Below are 20,284 nucleotides of genomic sequence, written 5' to 3'. Positions count from 1 at the left end.
TAAACCTGGGTCACATTGTCTTGCCAATACATACAGTATCATAGGGGAGAGAGAAACCTGCCATGTTGGCACAGTTGGTGAGGAAATCCCTTATGCTCAGGGTCCCTCATGACTCTGAAACTGCAAACTTTGCTGTCCTTTTTCTGACTTAGGAATTATCCATAAAATTTCCTTAGTGAATGTAGCTTCTGTGTTGATTAACTTGCTTTTATTGCTAAGTTTAGTTTTTCTCCACTCTGCTTTACTAATGCCTTTTTGGTTCACCATCTCAGTCAAACTCATTGATATTCTGAGTGACTTCTCTGATTCTCTGCTTCCAGGCTGTTCCTCCGCTTGACTAGACTTACCCACCAGTAGCAACCGTAATGTCACTTCCACCTTCAAACTTAAATGATGCAATTCTGTCTTCCCTCTCTCTCTCTCTCTCTCTCTCTCTCTCTCTCTCTCTCTCTCTTTTTCTCTCCCCCTCTCTCCTCTTTTATCTTTTCCTTCATCTCTCCTTCTTCTGCTTTTTTTCTGGGTTCAGACTCTGGATCATCTCTGATCTAACCCCACCTTAGTTTATGATCAATAATAAAATTCTTATCTTTCATCTATAATCAGTTAAATTTTATTTGTCCTATAATTATTCAGGTTTTACTGTCCATACCTCTCTAGTATGCAATACCTTGTCACTCAGTAACTTCTTGTCTCAGTCCTCTCAAACCTAACACCCAGCAACTCTCTCAGAGTTACCATTTCTCTTAGAACTCTGACTAGAGACTTAACCAATCTACAATATGGTACATTATAGTACTTTGATTCATATAGCAATAAATTAATTTAGGTCCTACCAGGTTTTCCTTGTGGCTTCTTGAATGATATATTATATATATTTAACATATTTTCAACACTTTTTTTTATCATCATGTACCTAGATGGAAAAAAAACGTGGATCTTAAACTAAAAGTGATAATTAATTTCAACATCACCTTCCCAAGATGACTATACAGCAAATGAATCATGAAAATTGTATAAAGATTTCAGTCGCTCTTGTGCTGTTTGTCATTGAATAATTATGTGTGGCCTTTACGTGAGAAAGGCCGATGACAATAGATCCCTTTGTTGATATGATAAGGGTCTTACGTATATCCTGGGCTCAAGCCCCTACTAAGAAAACTGGGAAAATCTTCCCAATTCCCATCATTTATAGGTTTATTTTCTCCAGTATTGTGTTGGAGGATATAAGGCTGTGTTAACTGACTGACACCATGAAAGGGTAGAGAAGATCTTAAAAAGCAACATAGCACTTTGTATAGGCTGGGGCTTAATAAATGGCAAATAAATGAATAAATTGTGAAGCCAAGGTTTGTTTTGACTTGAATTATCTGAATGACTTGGCCCTGTGGCTCTGAATTACTCATGTAATTGTGTAACCCCCCTTTTCACTTTGTCCATGTAGACGTGAGTTTACCATTTGACGTTCTTTAAATTAGTATTCCATGTATGAGTAATTTAATAAGCCTTTGCCTTGTTCTCTTCTAGGTCTGTATGAGTCAGGAGATAATGGAGCAGTCTAGCAGAATACGGAGCCTTTCATCTTCAGCTAACCAATTTAAGTGGAGAAAGGTCAGTGGTGAACTAAAGTGAGTTTTTGAAATGTTTATTGGTATTTCATTGCTATTTCATTGGTGAGTGGGAAACTCTGAATGCGGACCTACTGCCCCCCTCTTCCCTCTTCCCCCAGATCAGATCAGCAACTCATCTCTAATTTTTAATCTTAGTGAATTGAGGGAAAGTGATTTGCCTACCTATTGGCACGGAGCACATGTCAGAGGCAAGACTTGAACCCAAGTCTTCAATCTACATTTTTTTTTAAAAAATTTTTGTATGTTCTGATTTATAAATGTTGTCTCCCTCATTAGACTATATACTCCTCGAGGGCAGGGACTAGCTCTATCTTGTATCCTATTGCACTTACATTGGTCCTTGGTGCAAAGCAATTGATCCATAAATGCTTGCTAATTACTTGACTGGTTGAGTGATTCCTGAATCTAAATCTAGGCTTTTATCTGCTACACTGTGGTTCTTCTCGGTAAAGAAAATGGATTATTTGTATCTTTGAAGGTTTTTCATGAGTAGCAACCCATGGCTAGTTTTTCATAGGAAGGACTGGATTCAAGGATGAGTCACCAATTTTGGACCCTCTTAACCATCCCAGGATTGGGCCCCAAAACTACCAAGGATGACAGTGGTTTATAGCAGAAGACATTGCCCACTCTCTCCTCTGTGACCGGGTTTGCAGTGTGATTTATAGAATCCCAGATTGAAAGCTAGGACCTGAGAGGCCTTCCAGGCCAGCTCCCTCATTTTACAGACGAGGAAACTTAGTCTTGTGGAGGTTAAGTGGCTTGCCTAAAATCACACAGCATCAGAAGTGGGAGGGGAGAAAGATGTCATGGAATCTGGGGCTCCACAGCCCCCAGCAATGATTGTGACGGGGAACAGCAGACCCTGCCAGTATAGGTTTAGTTATGCATTCAGAGCACCCCATCAAAAATTCATTTAAATGGACTTCCCATCCTTTGTTGATTAAAAAATAAATATAGATTCAGACTCATTCTCTCTCCTGCAATGCAGAAATTCCTTGGGTAGGAATTGTGGTTATGTAGTCAGTCAAATCAGTTGAAATAATTTATTAAGTACTTACTTTGTTCCTGCCAGGCACTGTGATAAGCTCTGGGGATACAAATAAGGACAGTGGCTCTGCCATCAAGGAGCTCACATTCTCATGAGGGAGAGATATGAATAATTATGAACATAGAAAGTATATACAATGTAAATGGAAGGCAATCTCAAAGGGAAGGCACTGGATGGGGAAAGGTGAGGTTTTATGGAATCTTGAAGGAAGCCAAAACAGCTAGAAAACTGAGATGAGGAGGGGGATTAGTCCAGATTTGAGGTTCAACCAGCACAAAGACATGGAGCCAGGGGTGTGCTAGAGCCAGCTCTGACCAGCTTGCAAGAGCCAATTAAATCTTCAGTGTGAGCATTTCCACCTCAGAAATGGGCAATCATTACAAATCAGGGCTTCATTTATTGTTTTGTTGACTATCTGGACTTCAGAAAGTATGGATAGTACAGATCAAATTTTGAAATGTATGCATATGGTAGGGAGAGCCTGGTTGTTAAACATTTATTGGCACACTCCTGTTTACTCTGTAAACATTGTTTGAGCTTAGCTGGAGTGCAGTAGCAGGCTCAGGGAATTAGGTCATCACTGGACTGGAAGTCTAGTGACTTTAGACTGATGATGATGATGATGACGATGATGATGACGATGACGACTGACATTTATATAGAGCTTTAAGGTTTCAAAGACCTTTACATCCATTTGGGCCTCATAGCACCCTAGCATGGAGCTGAGAAATGGAGTGGAGTAGACCCTCTGTAACTGGATCTTAGCCTGAGCAGGAGGGAGCATTAATCAGACAGAAAGGGTCCAAGTTGTGAAGCCCCTTAAAAACCAAACAGATTATTTTATAGTTGATCCTGGAGGTACCAGGGAACCAATGGAGTTTATTGACACAATCAAACATTTGCTTTAGCAGAGAGAAAGGACTTGACTCTTGCCCCATCTGTACCCCTTTGTTTGGTTTTAACCCCGGCAAATGGATACCTCTGGTAAACTTAGAGGACTCCACCAGAAGCGTGTGTTACATGCAAGCCTCACAGATCTAATGACGCTTTGTCAGTGTTCTTTGTGAAATTGGCCGAGCTCTCAGGTAGGGGTGGGACATCCCTCTTGGGATCTCTGGGTTTGTCTCTTAGCTCCCTTTGACTCTCAAGTTCCCAGAGTCTTTCGGGAGCTGCCTGACCAACGTCTGCGCCTATACTTTTCAGGTTTCTTACTCATAGAATCCTTTTAGAGGTAGAAACAGTAGTCTTTTGTTAAAGAGTGCAGGGGTCGCATCTGTTGTAGGGGGAATCCGCCCATTTCCACCAGTGGTAAAGGAAGTGATTATCAGCAAGGATCCCAGTCCATCAAAGTTTCGCATTGATCTGACTATAGTCTGCACTTCTCTACCTCCAAACCTGGCTTGTATAAAAATTTGTATACAGCACATAATCTTGCTTTTTCCGTTGTGCATGGTAGTAATGGGGCCCTGTCACATCTTGTGGGAAAGGAAAATTGGGAAGAATATCCCATCCAGGGTTACCAGGTATCTGCTTGGTATATCTTATGTGTGTACATATATACATATATATACACACATACATACGTATATGTGTGTATAGATTATATGTGCATGCATACGTATATACATATATGCTATTTCCCCCTTTATTAGAATGTAAATTCCTTAAAGGCAGGGACTATTACATTTTTGTGTCTGTGTTCCCAGAGCTTAGCACAATGCCCAACACTGCTTAATGAATGTTCTTCGATTGATTGGCAACAAGAATGATGACCATGAAGATAATGCCAGGCATGGCAACAAACACCCATCTATATTCTGCTACTGGGGAGGCTAAGGCTAGTGGATTGCTTACACTCAGGAGTTTTGAGACATAGAAGAGCTACAGCAGATAGGTTATCTTCCCTCACTAAATTTGACATCAATATAGTAAGCCCAGGAGCAGGAAGGTGACAGTCTGCCCAAGGAAGGGCAAACCAGCCTAGGTCAGAAGCAGAGATGGTCAAATTTCTGTGCTGATCAGTAGTAGGATTGGATAGCCACTGAATTTCCAGCCTAGGTGAAATAGGAATAACTGATCTCAAAAAAAAAAAGCCAAACAAACAAAGAAGAAGATGAAGGCTGGATTAATTTAAAAATTGAGAAAATTTCTTTCTTAGAGTGGAAGAAAAACTTGAAAAATTTTTTGAAAGATATGTTTGATCAGTTTTGTATAATTATATTTAAGTATAAATCTGGGCAATTTTTTTTCTTCCAAAGAAGTCCCATGTTAGAGTCCCACCTCTGTTTCATACTGATAGAGCATCTAAAAGTATTGTCTGAGTTGGTGCGGTTTAGCTAGCTCTTGAATATTTCAGAATTAGATGCTGCTTCTCACAGAACCAAGTTAAGGTGCATTGATTGGGAAAACAGTAGAGAAATCACACACAAATACACCCTGGACTGCTTTGCTTCAGGCTTCTATGTAAATCTGCCCAATCAGGACTACAAATCAAACTGCTTTCATATAATGCATTCATGCAGGCAGTATGAGAAAAAGCTTCCAATAAAGGCTCTGGGCCTTTTCCATCATCAGGGAACATCAATCACCAGCACCCTTCACCACGACTCAGTTCTTAAAAGAAGCATTCAGCTCCCTGTGAACACATCTGACAAACACAGTCCCTGCTGGGCTTTCTTATGCGGTGCACAGAGCCAACGTGTATCAGAGCAGAGTATTCCTAGAGCTTCTCCAGTACAACTCCATTTTATAGATGAGGATGCAGAGGCTGGAGACAAAGGGATTTGCTGATGGTCACATGACTGGTTAATGGCAGAATTGGACTAGAACCCAGTCCTGACTCACAGGATGGTATAGAGGAAAGAATACTGAGTTCAGCTAAGTCCAAATATTCACTGATTGAATGCAAAGAACTGATTGGAAACTAAACCAAGTTTGAGGGAGGTTTGTTTCTTTTGTTTCTAAATATTTTAAAACAAATCATATGAAAAGTGTTTTATGCCTGAGAACAAACTTACTTTTCTGGTTTCCTTCCCCATGTTTTTCAATCAGTTTTCTTTTTTTTCCCCTCTTTTTTTTTGATAATTTACCTGAATTTTTGTTATGGAGAGTCTCTCATTTAATTAATGTTAGTGAAAAATTCAATGGTTTTTTTTTTATGTGAGAATGGAAAAGTGTCTGGCTGATCTCACAAAATGATTTTCCTCAGGGCTTTGCATTTGCCTTCATTGCTTCATGCTTTTAAAACTGGGCATGAGAGGTGTGATTCACAGTTCCATCTCCACTCTTGCTTCAAAAATGCATTTTAAGCCCTACCTCGTGATGCTGATTCTCTGTAATACCTATAGACAAACATGGTGTGTGAAAATCTGTCAGATTCCCAGGGGAGGGCCGTAGCCAGAATGAAGTCTGGCTCTGTGGAATTTCACAGCCTCTGCCGTGGCTTGGCAAATGTGCAGCTTTATTGTGTTTGGAGAAGAAAAATTCTCCATGGCCTTGAAACTTGTATTCTTGGATTGTTCCTTCTTCTGTCACTTCCTCTAGTCATAAATGACTGTCCAAGAGTCTAAGATAAAGCATGTTTCCCATGCCTGCTGAATGTAACCCCACCATTTGATATTTTATTGCCCAATTGTTAGAACTAGCTTCTGAATTTGTACAATGAAGATTTACTATGCGAAACATTGAGGCATATATTTCACGTGTGCAGATTCTTATCGGGGCACATCCATTTCTTTTGTTACTACTATGAATTCCAGGTGAGATGAAGGAAATTTGCATCTTGAAGAATGGGACTGATGCTCACTTTTGTGCCAGAAACCACTTAGAGTTCCTTCACCAGCTGAGCAAAGAGAAGCATGAGCAAGCCACCCACTGGAAGCACACTCCCCGCAGTGTGGCACTGAATTAGCCATAGACTTTTCCTTAACACACCTTTCGTGTAGGCATGGAGAGATAGGAGTTTCACTGCGAGAGGGAACTTCCTACTAAGCAAACTCCCTCTATTAATGCAGGTAGGTACCTTCCCTGCAACTCACAGAGCCTTAGAAAATTGCTTAGAAAACTAAGAGGGGTTAAGTGACTTGTCTAGGATCATACAGTCAATATGTGTAACTCAGGCTGCCTCTCTGTACAGCGTCAAAGATCATGCCCTAGATAATCTGGGGCTCATGTGCTCTCCAGACCTGCCTCTGACTTTTCTCTTGAGCACAGTACTACACAAGGATCCGCTTTCCTCTGGCCCAGCACCTACTGTACCAAGACGCATCTCTGTGAGGTCACAGTTCCTCCTGCGGGGGAAGAGAGTTCAGGACTGTTTTCAGACTGACTTTACTGTGTTATCTTCTTTTTGTCATTGCCTTTTTCTCCAGGTGTGGTTGAAGACATTTATTTTCTTTGATAGTGGGCTAACTTTCATAGGTCTGTGTTAGGCTACAGACTGTGTTGTTTCCTCCCCAACTAGAATATAAGCTTTTTGAGGGCAGGGGGTATTGTTTTTCTTTGTATGTTCAGCCCCTGGCACAATGCCTAACACATAATGGGCACTTAATAAATGATTGTTGAATTCAAAGTGAATTTCTTATGGGAAAAGGATGCTGCTATATTGAGTTGTTTTCCTGGGAGTGACGATGAGCTCCACCATTCACATCTTGCTTCGTGCTCTGAACAGTCAACGGCATGTGTGTGCCACAGTTCACAGACCTATGAGGGAGCAATTCAGTGTAATCCAACAAAATTGTATTAAGCACCTACTTGGTGCCATAAACTGTGCCAGGCCCTGGGGATACAAAGCAAAAATGAAAGAGTTCCAATCCTCAAGGAGCTTCTATTACACTAAGGGAATATGATATATACAAAGAGAAGTAAATATAAAGAAATAAAAAAAAATCATTGAAAGAGGCCAAGAGCACCAACAACTGGAGGAATCAGGAAGGGCTTCCTATAGGAGGCGGCCCTTGCATTGTGTGGCAAAGGAAACCAGGTTCTCTGAGGCTGAGCTGAAGAGAGAGTGGAGTCCGGGACTGTGGAAAAGAGCGGAGGGAACTGGCTGTTTGGGAACATGAGGCCTCACCAGCACCATGTTCTAATTTACAAAGCTAACTGCTTAGAATAGATCATGTGCACACTGAAAACCTAAACAGGAGACTGTATCAAATTCTACCAAGGGAAGGTTCTCCCTAAAAAGAAATTAAAATAATTCTAAATCAGAAAAAAAAAATGTCCTTAATTTCCTTCCAATTCAAATCAAGTCAAATCAACAAGCATTTATTAGGCAACTACTATGGGCCAGACACTGCTGAGCACTGGAGACACAAAGAAAGGCACAAAACAGCCCCTGTTTTGAAGGAGCTCACAGTCTAACAGGGGAGAGAAAATGAAAATAACTATGTACAAAGATATAGGCATTATAAATTGGAAATAAAACAAACATTTTAAAGGACCTACTATGTGCCAGGCAGGACAGGTAGGTGGCTCGGTGGATAGAGCACCAGGCCTGGAGCAGAAAAACTCCTTCCTGAGTTCAAATCTAGCCTCTGACACTTACTAGCTGTGTGACCCTGGGCAAGTCACTAAACCCTGTTTGCCTCAGTTTCCTCATCTGTAAAATGAGCTGGAGAAGGGAATGGCAAACCACTCTAGGATCTTTGCCAAGAAAACCCCAAAATGGAGTCACGAAGACTCAGATACTATTGAATAGCAACAAAATAATATATAAATAAATATGTGTCAGGGATTGTGTTTATGGGGCTGTAAAGGCAAAATTAGAACAAGTCTGTCTTCAATGATCCTACATCTTCGAGGATCCATGCCCAACATGGTAAGGTGCATATGGTCCTGGACTTGCAGTCAGGAAGACCCAACCTAAGGTTAATTTCTACCTCAGATACTTAATAGATAGGTGACTCCCTAAGCAAATCTATTAACTTCTCTGTGCCTCGGTTTCCTCATCTGTAAAATGAGGTTATGGATGCCATAGCCTCCAAGGTTCCATCTTGTTCTAAATTTATGATCCTTTGATCACTAGCACTTTTATATCTGAATACCATGCAGGATGTTGGTACTTACATGGTCCTAAGGTGATATCTCCTTTTTTTTTTAAGATTTTGTTTTCTATTTGAGACACAGCCCTGAACACTGATATGGGATCAACTTATTCACCTGTGCCTGTAAACTATTATGCCTTTAGAAAAAAAAAATGTACTGACCTTCCATCAAGCAAGATTCTCAAGTATCTAAGGTAGCAAGTTAAGATGATTGTCCAAGAAGCCGCCTTCACTTTTTTAGGCCACCAATGTAATATCTAGAAAATGAATGATTTTCACCTGAGGGAGTTAATGTAGCTTCCAATTGTGACTGACTCCTAAGGCATCCTTTCTGCTCTGGGAGAATCTGGCTCATTATGTCTGTTCCCTCTTCTGCAGATAATAATACTGTGCAGTTAAATAGCTCCTTTCATCTACGGATCTCACAGGACTTTACAGGCATTAATTAGTTTTCACATGTGACAATAAACTTTTTTCACACACTCCTGAAATTGGTAGTTAACAATTTCACACCAGGGCAAAGTCAAAAGACTGGGGCTCTGTCTCCTGAAGGCTGGAACAGCCAGAAGAAAAATTGAGAGGTGGGAGGGTGGGGCGGGAATGCAGTCAGTCTCTCTGGATGTTATGACCTCATAACATCCAACATCCAGATGTTTGTTGACAAGGTATTGATAGATACCTGAATGCTAGCTTCTTTTCAAAGTCTGATTGTATTCAGAATCTTTTCCAAAATGTAACACATTAAGTAAGACACTGGAGATGAGCTGAAAGGGACTTTAGACACCATCTAAGCCAAACCTCTCATTTTATAGTTGAAGAAACTTAGGTTCACAGAAGTTAGGTGACTAGTTCAAGGTCACACAGGCAGTAAATGTGAGAAGCAGGCTTTGAACTCGAATCCCCTAACTCCAAAGTCAGGGCTCTTGGCTCTGTACTATATTGTCTCAATAAAATCATAGTACAGCTTAGTTAGTGATTTAAGAACTAGATTAGTTATTCTGACTTTATGGAATAAGAAGCATCTTATGTACTTTCTGTCTCAGACATGTACACATGTTGATCTCTATGGAATTACTTTTGAACCCAGCCCCCACTGCTGTCCCACTCTTGTTATCTCTTGACGTCATTTAAATAGCTATAACCCTTCACATAAACTAAAGTATAAGAAAATCTAGACTTTCCATGTTTTCCCCATCTTTTAAACAGTTCTGACTTTGGCTTAAACCTGTTTAACTTGATATCCCCTTTTCCTCATCAATCATTCCCTGCTTAATCCTTCAAGTTTCAAATTCTAGGTCATCACTTCTACTAAAATTGACTTCCACAAGGTCTTCAGTGACCTTTGTCTTGTCAAATCAGGCACCCTTTCTTTGCTCCTTCTTAAAATTCTCCTTTTGGCTTTGGTAACACTGCCCTTTCCTGATTCACCTCTTAATTCTCTTCTTCTTCCTTTACTTCTCTTTGGACAACTCTTCTTCCCACTCAGTAAATATTCTTTATGACTCAGTCCTTGGTCCTCTGCTTTTTCACTTCTGTACATTCTTTCCCTTGGCAAAATTATTATGTTTTGAGTATAACCCTGTGTTGGATAATTCCCAAATCTGTAACTATAGTCATTCTCGTATTCAACCGTCTATTGGAAGTTTCTACCTGTATATCATGCCATCACCTCTAACCTGATGTATTCAAATTGAACTCACCCTCCCCACAAAATCAAGATACCCCTCCCCTCCTGATTTCCCTTTCTTTTTTAAAGGCATTAATGGCATCCTCCCAGAACTCTAGCTTATTTTTGACTTGTTTCTCTCACTCTGATCTCATTTCTCTCTTTGACTCCTGAGAGGCAGCGTGGAGGAATGATTAGGAAGACCTAGGTCAAGCCTTGCCTCTGGCACATACTATTTGCCCCTAGGTAAGCAACCTCTTCATTCTATTCCCTCCCCACCCCCAACACGCACATATACACACAGTTCTTCAGATTTCTCCTGTATGCCCCTGGAACCTCTTCATCCTGCAAGATCACATGATCCCTAGATACTCACATCCCCTCAGTACCCGCTGCCCTTAGAGTACCTTGAAGTCCCTCTGATTGAAGGGTGGAGCAGAGAATCTCTCACAAAAGCTCCATTTAAGGAGGATGCCCAGGCCAGCCACTTCTTCATTTCCTAACTGGCTGCACTTTTTTACTCCAGTGGTATGTAACTGGTGCCTCCCTTTCCCTTCCTCTATTTTCTACTGCCTTTTCTGAATTGCTTTATGGTCTGATTGGATTGTAAGCTCCTCGAGGGTAAGGGCTGTCTTTCTTTTTCATATTTGCATCCACAGAACTTCACATACTACCTAGCACAAAGTAGGCACTTAATAAATGTTTATTAACTGAATTAATCTCTCAGTATTTTAGCAACTCCCTTAGACAATAAGTTGCTGAGAAGCTGCTCACCTGTACTGGTAGGAGAACGTTTCCTCATTGGAAGTTCCATATACCAATGAAATTACAAGTCCAGTTCCTATCCCTTCTCTCATTCATCATCAATATATAGTTATTAAGCTCTGTTGATTTTTTCCTTGGAATTGTCTTTTGAACTTATTCTTTCCTTCCTATTTTCCATTGCCCTCATTCAAGTCCAGGCCTTCATCCCTTAATGCCTGGACTACTATTAACAGTCTCTTCGTGAGTCCCCCTGCTTCCAGTCTTGCCTCCCTCCAAGGCATCTCACATACAATCACCAGAGTAATCTTTCTAAAATACCAATTTTATCATGTTACTTCTTGCTCAAAAACCTTCAGTGGCTCCCCATTACCTGCAGGACAAATTCACTCCATATTCAAGGCTGCTAGTCTGGCTCCAGCTTACCTCTCCAATTTTACCTTCTACTTCCTCCAACAATGATAACCTTTTCCAAAGCTCTTTTGTCATTAACCCAAATCCTGCCTATCCTTTGATCCAGCTTAATTCATATTTCCTCCATGCATTCTTCCCTAATCATTCCATTGGTCTTTTCGTTTTTGAAATTCCTTTAATACTCATTGTCTCTACCTGTGACTTTTGGCAATCAACCACATGCTACCCAGCTGGCATTGCTACTTAGCTGGAAGGGGGTGAGAAAGAGACAGAGACAGAGAGCACACTGCGCTCCAGTCCTGCCTCTAATACATACCAACCATGTAATGAAAGGGCAAGTTATTTAATCTGTTATTGTCCCTAGAAACTCTCTAAGATTGTAAGTTACAGATGAGATCTATACTGGTGGATTGTCTATACCAGGAGATGATGAAATCACAGAATTCCCCCCAATCAGTTGTAAGCTTCTGAAGAGTAGAGAACAAGTCTTATACTTATCTTGTAGACCCTTCTGTTGCACAGTAGTGCTCAACAAATCCTGGTTGAATGAATGAATGGAATTCCCATACTGGCCAATATGGCAGCCATAGCCCGAATTGATCCATATCAGTAATTAAAGATAGTTAGAGAACCTGAATGGGTCCAAGATACATATTTAAACTCTTCAGATTGTAGTCTCCTGTTTTAACATTTATCTGCAATAAATCAATGCTTGACCTTCACAGATTTTAGTCAACCTTCAGTCTGACTTAATGACTACATAGAGACATAATCATAAGGTTATTGGTAGCAAACATTTCACCACTGGGTCTCCTTCCTAAACCTCTTCCAAGCAGGCAGTGGTGTTTCAAACAAGTAATATTTCCCAAAAGGTGGTTACATACTCTCTCAAGTGCTTAATAGGAGAAAATCTGGGTGTTGATCTGAAAGAATGTTTTGGATTCCTAACTAATTATCCTAAATTAGTGTCAGATTATATGAGGATTTTTCAGTAAAGCAACAGCCTCTTTAACTTCCCCAAAAGAGTTTAAGATACCCACTGTTCACATTAGAGTTTCCTGTTTGACATTTATCCACAGCAAATCAATGTTCTCTCCACAGATGGCAGAACAGGAGTCGTGAAGAAGACCCTAGGTGAGGAAAGCCCAGAGGAGAGTGACTTAAAAACAAAGAAAAACAACTGAAAAAAGGCTACCAAAAAACCAGTAGCCTTGGAGCTTGACTCCCAGGCTCCTCTGCTCGCAGCTTAAGCTCATAGGCAAATACTGACCAGAGAATATGAAACCAGATGAAGACAATGCAAAGAAGAACTTAGACATTCTGCTGCCGGGGCTGTTGCTGGAGCTGGCCTTTTCCCCAAAGGACGCTTCAGCCAGGACTGAGCATGATGAGGATGAATTACTTTTGCAGCCTTCCAACCGAAGTACAAAATTCATGGGCAACCTGGGCACAGACTACAAAGGAGTTTCTCCACCTTAGTTCTTCTACATGATCAAAGAACTGTAATGTTTAATATTTAAACTATATTTTTCCATGTTTACACAGCCTGGCAGCCACTGTAAACATTATAATTATGCTCAGAGTCCAAAAGTCATTTCACAGTAAGCATTTAAAGCCCAGTATGTGTGAGAGGCCTGAAAAGCAGCTTTCCACAAGGAGGCCCTCTCTCTCGGACTATGTACCAGTTGAGGGTTACCCATGTACTAATCATGTATTGTGTATCATTTTCATAAACCATGCAATCCACTCTCAGGTAATTGTCAAAAGCAAAATGTTGTCGCTGCTGTCTTAATGAATATTATTTCCAGATTTTGCTCTTTGGTCCTTCTCATTTTTTCCTCCCAAAGTAGAACCAAATCTCTTACACTGTAGGTATTTAACAGAAAGAGAGGTAGAGAGGGACAATTATGTGAAATAGAAGAGAGGGCGCAAGACTCTGAGTCGGGAAGACCTGAATTCAGATCCTGCCTCAGATACTTACTAGCTGCGTGACTCTGAGCAAGTTCCCTAATTTCATTGTGCCTCCGTGTCTTCATTTCTAAAACCTCAGAGGACTGTTGTGAGGATCAAATATATTAACATACGTAAAGCACTTTTCAAACCTTAAAGGAGTATATAAATGCTATCATGTTATTATTATAGATTACTATTATATTATTACGTATAGATTGAGTGAGAGACTGAAGGTCGATGCCCCCCAGAACATTTTGACAGGATTATAGACTAAGAGGCAAAAGTGACTTCAAAGGTTATCTGCTCCAATCTGCTTATTGTAAAATGATGATAATTAGTATTTATAGAGCCCGTTAAGGTTTGAAAATGCTTTACCTCTGTTCTCTCATTCGAGGAGAAACGGACACAATGGAATCACTGAGTCCCAGAAAAAGAAAGAAATTTGTCCAAGACAGTATCTAAAGCAGGATTTGGACCCAGATACTCCAATTCCGGTTCATTATCTCTGAATCCAGAATACCAGAACATCTCGGTAGCTGAATTGGGGAATGTTACAGCCTCAGTAGGGTTAGCACAAGTTTAAACTTATAACATGTTTCTAAAAAAGCAAACCTCTAATGGCCATAACAATAAAAGAAAAAGCATCAACTTGGAGTCAGGCAACTAGGGTTCAAATCTTGATTTCCAATCATCCCAACTGTGTGATCTTAGGTAAGATATTAATGTATTTTCATAATTCCCTCATTTTCAAAAGGGCATATAATAATATTTTTACTACCTACATCGTGGGGTGGCTGTGATGATCAAATAAAATAATAAACCCTCTGCAAAATGTGAGCAGTTATTATTTCTTTGCATCTGTTTTTATTTTCCCTTTTTTGTGGGGGCTGACCTTAAATGCCTTAGTAATTCTTTGGATTGAGGGACTCAACCTGTGATTTTACAGGTACGGGGAATGCTAGAGTAAGTAAATTCTCTACCAAAGCAGGTTAGCACCTTTCTGCAGTTTGTAGTCTCAGATAACAATTACTGCTGCTATTTATATAGCACTTTAAGGTTTACAAAGCACTTTAAATATGTTATCTCATTTGCTCCACATAACATTAGGAGGTAGGTACTCTCACTGTTCTCATTTTACAGATGGGGGAACTGAGTCTGAGACATTAGGGGACTTACCCAAGGTCATAAATCAGCCAGTATATGTAAGAAGTGAGACTCGAATTCATTTAAGGAATTAAATTATATAATTCTCTGAGAAAATGTGAGCTTTTTCTAGTTTAGGACTTCATCATAGAATCATAGTCTTGGAAAATTCAGCTTTCCCTTTGCAGCTTCCTTTCCCATTGTGGCAGCTGAGGAAGGCTGCTAGGATCACTAGAGACCCCGCCAGGGGAAGCAGTCAAATATTGGTTTTCCTGTCCCTGCAGGTCTAGTACAAGGGCCAGTGTGGAGAATGATCCATGCTGATGGCCAAACCAAGCATTTTCATAGCCTGTATAACCAAGTTTTAGCTTTACCCCAAATCAGGCAAATGAAGAAAGTGGATGTCAGCCTGATGTCTATGCCACGAAAATGATCCCCATGATTGCTAAGCACTATAGGGTATAAACCCAAACTCCCATTGTCAATTGTCTTATCTTTGAGTATAATACAGATTTCCAGTGAGTTTATGAACATGACTCTCCCTTCTTTTTCTCACTGTCCTCCTTGGCTACTATATATTTTATTTTCAGAATATTGGTGTGAATCAGTACGAAATTATAAAAGTCTATGCATCATTGAGGTTTAATTAATAAAATAAACTGAACCGTGCGGAAACTTGTGGTTAGTGTAATGGAAAATTTTAAGAATCAGATGTGTAGATGGAATCTAGGAAAAAATGCCAATTTTCCCTGAAGCATAGAATTAATGTCTTTCCTTTACCCAAAAAGTTTTGTAGAGCACTTGTTCTCCAACGTTTGGTTTACTGTTTTCAACCAAAAATTCATTGGCTTTATGCTTATTACCAGTACTTGGGAATCCAGAGACATGTAAGATCATTCTGTTCTATAAAATGAAGGCTTTACACCAGATTGTTTGTAGTTCAGGAGAGTTCTGATGAAGATCCACAGAGGTACCCAGGGATGAGAGTTTAACAAAACTTTATTACTACTCACAAGGGGAGGAGAATGGAAACCAATAGGTGAGTAATAGTCTTGGTGTATAATTCCCACTGACCTCAGCCAAGCACAACACACAGTGGAATGGCTTCTAGACGTGGAACATGCAACGGCTTTCACACTCTGATCAAAGGCCTAGAGCCTCTCAGGGCTCAAACTCACACAGAGTTTTAGACAAAGAACCAACCAATAAACTGTTCTGCTGTCTTTAGGTGGACATAGTCAAAATTAAAGAAATGAGGATATTTTCCAAGTTGCCTAATAATGAATGAAGAATGAAAGCCATAGATGTAGAGAAGCTGCATCTATATACACAGTTATTCTAACTGTGCTAAACCTGCAAGAGGCTTGGGAAAGCGGGTAATGCCCAGTGTCTGGGTTTATTAGCCTTGGTATACATGCATGCTATGGGAATAGGGCATTACTGGTCAAACCAGTTTTTACTGGTCCACAGTTATCTCTAAGATAGGTTCCAGCTCTTAAATTCTACATTCAAGTTGACACCTGTTGTCTAGTGTATGAAGTCCACATCTTTCTACCCTCTCTCCCCACCCTGCCAAGGGGAGAGGGATATCATCATGTGGATTATTTTTACATTGAGCTTGGCCTTTGATGAGTGTATTCCTTGTTTAGAAGGTGACAGTTATTAAAGAAATATAAAGATGACGTGGTTATCATTAGTGTATATACTAAATATACATATTTAGTAGCAACAATGTTTTAAACACTCTATTTGGGGTCATGTCCAGTCATGTCAGCTTATTTCCAAACTAAGTATATAATTAGTTGCATGAGTGATGGCAGTCAGGCTTATATAGTGAGGGCCCCGGTGTGGGCTTAGTTTGTGCCATTATATATGTGTTGTGACCAATGTTCAAGGCTGTAGCCATGCTGTATACCTATTGATGACAACCAGTTAGCCAGATCAATTCATAGATCAACCTATTGGCCAGTTCAGTGGGATTAAAAAAAAAAAAGGTAGGGGGGCGGAGCCAAGATGGCAGCTGGTAAGCAGGAACTAGTATGAGCTCCGTACTGAGTCCCTCCAAAAACCTATAAAAAATGGCTCTGAACCAATTCTAGAACGGCAGAACCCACAAAACAGCAGAGGGAAGCAGGGCTCCAGCCCAGGACAGCCTGGATGGTCTCTGGGTGAGGTCTATCCCACACGGAGCTGGGAGCTGGGAGCTGGGAACGGAGTGGAGCAGAGTCCAGTGTGGGAGGCGTGGACCATCCAGAACAGAAGCCGGGCGGAGGGGGCCCTAGCGCCCTGAATCAGTGAGCTGCGGCAGTTACCAGACTCCTTAACCCACAAACACCAAAGACTGCGGAGAAGGTTAGTGGGAAAAGCTGCGGGAGTAGAAAGAGTTCGTGGTTCGGCTTCCAGCCCCGGGGGCAGCGGAGGTGGGGCAGCTACAGCTGTTGTTACTTCCGGCTCCAGGCCCACCTGGTGGGAGGAATTAAGTGGCAGATCAGAGCAGGAGTGCACGGCCTGCTGAAGATCTAAGCCCAGTCCGGGTTGGGCTGTGCTGGTGTGCCAGAGCTGGCACCTCCCCCCCAAACGTGGAACATAGAACTCTCTAGTCTACAAGCAGTCATACCCCGCTGAAAAACTCAAAGGTCAAGTTAGTTGGCTGGGAATATGGCCAGGCAGCGAAAACGCACCGAGATTCAGTCTCAGACTTTGCATTCTTTCTTTGCTGACAAAGAAGACCAAAACATACAGCCTAAAGAAGTCAATAAAGTGCAAGAGCCTACACCAACAGCCTCCCAGAAAAACATGAACTGGTCCCAGGCCATGGAAGAGCTCAAAAAGGATTTGAAAAGCAAGTTAGAGAAGTAGAGGAAAAATTGGGAAGAGAAATGAGAAGGATGTGAGAAAACCATGAAAAACAAGTCAATGACTTGCTAAAGGAGACCCAAAAAAATACCGAAAAGTACACCGAAGAAAACAACACCTTAAGAAACAGACTAACTCAAATGGCAAAAGAGCTCCAAAAAGCCAATGAGGAGAAGAATGCCTTGAAAGGCAGAATTAGCCAAATGGAAAAGGAGGTCCAAAAGACCACTGAAGAAAATACTACTTTAACAATTAGATTGGAGCAAGTGGAAGCTAGTGATTTTATGAGAAATCAAGATATTATAAAACAGAACCAAAGGAATGAAAAAATGGAAGATAATGTGAAATATCTCATTGGAAAAACCACTGACCTGGAAAATAGATCCAGGAGAGATAATTTAAAAATTGTTGGACTACCTGAAAGCCATGATCAAAAAAAAGCCTAGATATCATCTTTCAAGAAATTATCAAGGAGAACTGCCCTGATATTCTAGAGCCACAGGGCAAAATAGAAATTGAAAGAATCCATCGATCACCTCCTCAAAAAGATCCCAAAAAGAAATCTCCTAGGAATATTGTCACCAAATTCCAGAGCTCCCAGATCAAGGAGAAAATACTGCAAGCAGCCAGAAAGAAACAATTTGAGTATTGTGGAAACCCAATCAGAATAATCCAAGATCTGGCAGCCTCTACATTAAGAGATCGAAGGGCTTGGAATACGATATTCCGGAGGTCAGTGGAGCTAGGATTAAAACCTAGAATCACCTACCCAGCAAAACTGAGTATCATGCTCCAAGGCAAAATATGGAGTTTCAATAAAATAGAGGACTTTCAAGCTTTCTCAGTGAAAAGACCAGAACTGAATAGAAAATTTGACTTTCAAACACAAGAATCAAGAGAAGCATGAAAAGGTAATCAAGAAAAAGAACAAGAAAAAGAAATTGCAAGGGACTTACTAAAGGTGAACTGTTTTGTTGACATTCCTACATGGAAAGATGATGTGTATGATTCATGAGACCTCAGTATTAGGGTAGCTGAAGGGAATATGCATACATATATGTTTATGTATATATATGGGTGAATGTGTATGTATGTATATATCTATGTGTGTATATATATATACGTATATATATATAGAGAGAGAGAGAGAGGGAGGGAGAGAGGGAGAGAGCAGACACAGGGTGAGTTGAAGATGAAGGGAAGATATCTAAAAGAAATAAAATCAAATTAAGGGATGAGAGAGGAACATACTGAGAGAGGGAGATAAGGAGAGATAGAATGGGATGGATTATCTCCCATAAAGGTGGCAAGAGGAAGCAGTTCTGTGGGAGGAGGGAAGAGGGCGGATGAGGGGGGAATGAGTGAACATTGCTCTCATCAGATTTGGCCTAAGGAGGGAATACCATACATACCCAATTGGGAATCTTACCCCACAGGAAAGAAGAGGAAAGAAGATAAAAAAACGGGGGGGATGATGGAGGGGAGGGCAGATGGGGGTGGAGGTAGTGAAAAACAAACACTTTCGAAAGGGGACAGGGTCAAGGGAGAAAATTCAATAAAGGGGGATGGGTTGGGAAGGAGCAAAATATAGTTAGTCTTTCACAACATGAGTATTGTGGAAGGGTTATACATAATGATATACATGTGGCCTATGTTGAATTGCTTGACTTCTTAGGGAGGGTGGGTGGGAAGGGAAGAGGGGAGAGAATTTGATTTGGAACTCAAAGTTTTAAAAACAGATGTTCAAAAACAAACAAAAATGTTTTTGCATGCAACAAGAAAATAAGATACACAGGCAATGGGGCGTAAAAATTTATCTTGCCCTACAAGAAAGGAAGGGAAAAGGGGGTGGGAGGGGAATGGGGTGACAGAGGGGAGCGCTGACTGGGGAACAGGGCAACCAGAATATATGCCATCTTGGAGTGGGGGGGAGGGTAGAAATGGGGAGAAAATTTGTAATCCAAACTCTTGTGAAAATCAATGCTGAAAACTAAATATGTTAAATAAATTTTTTTAAAAAATGGAAAAAAAATAAAAATAAAAAAAAAGGTAGAGTCAGTTATTTGACATCAAGTAGTCAAAAAGAAACTCTATAGGCAAGGTTTAATTTTTAACTCTGCAATTCAAGTATCAGTATATACATACTTGGCTTTTTATTGATGATGAGATGACATGGAAATACTGAATGAGTGTATACTAATGGAGCTAGTATCTTCTTCCTCTCTTGGACACACTGCCCTTGGCCATTTACTTGGAAATATGTCTGTAAGTGACAAATACCAGTCACCTTTAATTCTAGGAGAAAGGGAGCCAAGGGAGAAATATCATTAGATATAGAGGTAACACAGAAAAATGTGGGGTTTTTTTTTCTAAAATGTCAAAAATCCTTTAAATGTGCCTTGAATTAATGCACCCTCCCCCACCATCCATTTCTTGCTTTCTTTGAGTAGAGATTATTCTAGTTCGTCTTCTTGAGTTTTCTCTAACCGTGGTGCTTCCTATCCCACTCCTTATATGTACTGACAATGGAGAATAGGGGAAAGATTTCTAAAGCATGTTACTTAGTGACTGCCAAAATAACCAGCGATTCTTTGAGTCACATCACATTGCCTGGTTGAAAAAAAGCCAGTTTTCAGAAAGACAGAGCCTACACAGGCCTGGGTTGTTCTGGACTCCATGACCAGTTTGTCTATAATTTGCATTATGTACTGCTCTGTTTCTTCTGTTGCCACAAATTGACATCTAAATTTGGCTGTAGATTCCTCTT

The 20,284-nt window shown here is 40.5% G+C and overlaps 1 protein-coding gene across 1 annotated transcript in view; it reads left to right on the top strand.

The window, feature by feature from the left end:
* The window catches only part of SCAF8 (SR-related CTD associated factor 8), a 271,710-nt gene extending 257,557 nt beyond the window's left edge, over positions 1-14,153 (top strand). Inside the window, exons 21-22 of the transcript XR_005010872.1 lie at positions 1,525-1,608; positions 12,667-14,153. The gene's annotated coding sequence lies outside the window, so the exon portion shown is untranslated. The remainder of the gene's footprint in view (positions 1-1,524; positions 1,609-12,666) is intronic.
* The last annotated feature ends 6,131 nt before the right edge of the window (positions 14,154-20,284 follow it).

The sequence above is a fragment of the Trichosurus vulpecula genome, chromosome 7, assembly GCF_011100635.1.
Source record: "Trichosurus vulpecula isolate mTriVul1 chromosome 7, mTriVul1.pri, whole genome shotgun sequence".
Taxonomy (NCBI): domain Eukaryota; kingdom Metazoa; phylum Chordata; class Mammalia; order Diprotodontia; family Phalangeridae; genus Trichosurus; species Trichosurus vulpecula.
Note: the sequence above shows the minus strand (reverse complement) of the source record. Positions and strands in the feature narration are given on the sequence as shown.